At 50.0% G+C, this 3,770-nt stretch overlaps 1 long non-coding RNA gene across 1 annotated transcript; it reads left to right on the forward strand.

Moving 5' to 3' along the window:
• Positions 1-2,107: 2,107 nt before the first annotated feature.
• Positions 2,108-3,354, forward strand: LOC308636318. The gene is made up of 3 exons (XR_014019395.1): positions 2,108-2,203; positions 2,418-2,715; positions 3,232-3,354. It is a non-coding gene; the product is annotated as an uncharacterized lncRNA (long non-coding RNA).
• Positions 3,355-3,770: the final 416 nt, after the last annotated feature.

Genomic DNA, 3,770 nt, shown 5'->3' on the forward strand with positions numbered 1-3,770 from the left:
TCCTCTGGTGCAGGAAGGACATCTCTGTATCATGGCACTAGACTCGGAGTTTTTAAGGTAAGTTTGGCAGACCTTTGAACCCACAGCACCCAGCCATGAAGCTCAACTCATCGTTGTGGGTGCTTCAAATGTGGAGGGGACCGTGAATGAGTGAGAAGAAAACATGCTGAACAACAGAAGCTTTTGGGGGTAGATGGTGACTTTCATCTTTTGTCAGTGCCACTCAGCCACCGTCCACCCAGAGAAGAGCCATCTCTGTAGAAAGCAGCAGTGCCCCCCCACCAAGGATGGTGGCTTGACAGGTGTGACATGTGCTGAATTTCAACCTCTTTGCTGAAAGTCAGTGGAAAAATGTGTGATCCTGCTCATGTCTCTGGCTTACTGGGCCTTCAGGCTGTGTCTTTTAAAGGGGAATGACGTTTTCAGACCCTTGGGGAACCCTCCGGTTTTGGCTTGAGCAGCAATTCTTGACGCTGGTGTTAGGTTGGAATCTCCTGAGAGCTTTTCAAGCATGCGAGTGCACAGGTGCAATTGCACACATCTGAGTTTGGGTGAGAGGCACCCTGGACAAGCTCCCCCAGGGGATCCATAAGCAGGAAGCAGAGCCAAGACACCACCGCGTTGGAATTTGAGTTTACCTGCGCTGGAGTAATGACACCCTGTAGCTTCTCCTCCAGGTGCAACCCAGCGGGCAAACAGGGGGCTTTGGAAGGTGGAAATGATAATCCCGTGGCTTACAGTATTTGATTGGAGTCAACATGTTTTACTTTTGACAGTGGCTTCGATAAGCCAAGAAAAGTTATTTGGTTGGATTAAAGCTTTATTGCTTTTTGCCAACTTTTGAATTGGGAGGAAATGATTAGTGTTGGAGAAATGTCATGATTTCCTTTCAAGCAAGATTTGGGTTATTATTTTTTGAATCCCCAGCTCCTAGCACGAAGCCTGCCATGTAGTACGTTGCTCAAAATGCTAACGTAATTATAGTGGCTGCTGCTCCCTGGCTCGTCCTGTAACATTCAGCATTTTATTTAATCTTCACAATAACCATAGGGAATGGGTCAGTCAGAATCTTCATTTTATAGGGTTCGAGAGGCAGAATTGTAGGATGGTCCACCATTCTGTCCCTCCTTGTGCACGTCCTAGACGATCCCCTCTTCTTGTACGTGACTACAACGAGCTATGGCTCCTGGGACTGTGTTACAGGATGGAAAAGATAAAGGAATTTTGTCACTAAGGACCCTAAACAGTTGATTTCAAAGTGACCAAAGGGGGTGTATCTGGGGTGGGCCTGACCTAATCAGATGAGCCCTTTAAAAGAGAGTCCAGGTCTCAAAGCCTGCTGGCCCTGAAGAAGCAAGCCACTGAGAGATGGAAGGCTGCAGGGAAGTGGACCCTGCCCACAGCTTGGAGTCTCAAATAAAACATCCAGCAGAAGGCTCAGCGAAGTTGTGCCCAGATCCCTGACCCACAGAAACTGTAACAGAATGAACAGGTGTTAAACCACCCAATGGGTGGTCATCTGTGATGCAGCAAGAAAACGTCAGCCCACGAGTGAAGGGAGAGCGATGCGGAGAGGCTAATGGACCGGTCAGCTGTTAAACAGGACTTGCTCTGGCCCTTATGAAACGAAGCTCAGGGTCACCCGCTCGCTGGTTTTCTGTAAGCTCTAAAGTGGGCCGTGGCCGGGGCTGACTCCACCTGTGAGCTGAGTGCTGTGAGGGGCAGGGCTGCTGCGTGTCCCACCTGTGGTTTCCAGACACACAGCGGGGGAGAAAGGCTGCCTCCCAGATTCTGGTCCCCAGCTGTCCCTCTGTAACTCAGGAGCGAGAGAAGGACAGGAGAATGCTTTTATCAGGACTGGGAGCCAATCTGCTGAGTGCTAAAGGACGTGGCTCTGGTCCCAAGGCTGTGGTCCCGTGGTGACACCCACCTGCCTGGCTCCAGCTGAGAGGGTGCTGGCCTGTTTTTCTGATCAGATGCAGGATGGAGACCTGTAGTTACCCTTCTTGAAAGAAATGCTCTCTGTGACCTCCAGTAGAAATGTACCTTTTAATCCAGCGTTTCTGGTTTGTTAAGGAGACAGAGAGACAGAGACGGAGAGCAGAGAGACAGACAGACAGCTGGGGATTTGGTTCCTCTGGGACCCTCCAGGGATTCTTGGTGGGACCCTGGCTCTGCTGGGAGGAGGAGGAGGCTCGTGTTTGTGAGTAGACGTGGGTTCTCAGGGGTTCTCAGGGAGCCAGTCACCACCCTGCCACCTCGTGCAGAGGCCAGGGGTGTCCCACCAGGGCCAATCATGAGTATTTGGGAGGTGAGCTTCATGGTTGCTCATGGTGTGAACTTGGCCGGGTGTCAGTCAGCAGCTGTGTGACCTTGAGGAAGCCACTGACTTCCTCCACCTTTGTTTCTTCTTACAGATCAGGAATAAGAGTGCCCGGGCAGCCCTGTCACTCCGTACCTGTTCCCCCGTCTTCCTCGGCAGGAGGATCTCCACTCTGGGATAGAGCCTGTGTTTCCCAGCCCCAGCCACGCCAGGGTTTTGGAGTTGGAATGAGCTTGACAGCTCTGGCTGGTGACAAGTAAGAGTCCTTTGGTGGGAAAGGGGGGCCTTGAAAAGTGGTTGTTTTCTTGTACATAGATAGGAAGTGCCCAGAATTCCTCCTGCATCCACCCGTCATCCTCTTCCTGCCTGGAATGTGCCTGGGAAGCACCAAGGTGAGCAGCCATCTTGCCAACATGAGATTAAGGAGGAGCAGAAAGCTATGCATGCCGGCTCTCTGATGGGTCACAGAGCCACCTACCAGCCCCCACTACCTTCCTCCAGTCAGACTGCTAAGTGGAGGGAGTGCCTTTCTCTTCCTCTACTCCTCCTTTTTATCCTTCAGGCCAAATTCACTTCTCTCTGATATTAAAAAAATGTGCTTTATAAAGTAAATTCCCCAAGCATTTGAAAACACTTGGTAAACTGTCAAGTGTTAACATGTGCGGGAAGTAATCCAACGTCTTTAGCCTAAAGAAGAGAGGGCTCGGTGGGGGACAGGACAGTTCTGTCTCCTTCCTCCCTCCCTTCCTCCCTCCCCCCTCTCTCTTTCTCTCTCTCTCTCTCTCTCTCTCTCTCTCTCTTTCTTTCTTTTCTTCCTTTCTTTCTTCCTTTCCTGGATTGAACCTGTAGTGCTTTACGCCGGCACCACATCTGCAGCCCTTTTTATTTATTTTTTTATTCTGAGACAGGACCTCACCAAGTTGCCCAGGCTGGCCTCAAACTTACGATGCTCCTGCCTTGGCCTCCCGAACTGCTGGAATTACAGGCGTGTACCACTGCCGTGGCCAGGACAGCTGTTTTCCATATCTGAAAGGCTATGTTGTAGAGTTGGGATCAAACTGTTTGGCTCTATCCCAGTGAGTGGGATTGGGACCTATGATGGAAGCTTGTGGAAGGTGGGTTTGGATTTGTCTACAGCACTCACAGCCCTAGTTGCCAGAGACAGGGACCCATTTCGGTGGAAGGTCCCCTCCTCGTTGTACTTTAGTGCAGATTGAACTACCTCTTGCTGGACTTGGCACAGGGATCCAGAATGTGCTCTCGTGTGGGGTTCTTTGGTGAATTAGTTGATGAGTTGTACAGTTATTTAGCACCTACTATGTGCCAGGCTTTAAGTGGTCAGACTATAACCTTGAAGATCTTGCTCCTCTATAACCATAAAGACCTAATAAAAAAAAATCTCACCCAACTTTTTAAAATATTTTTTTCAGTTATACACGAGCATAAT

This window comes from Spermophilus citellus, assembly GCF_964194105.1.
Source record: "Spermophilus citellus genome assembly, chromosome: 17".
NCBI lineage: Eukaryota > Metazoa > Chordata > Mammalia > Rodentia > Sciuridae > Spermophilus > Spermophilus citellus.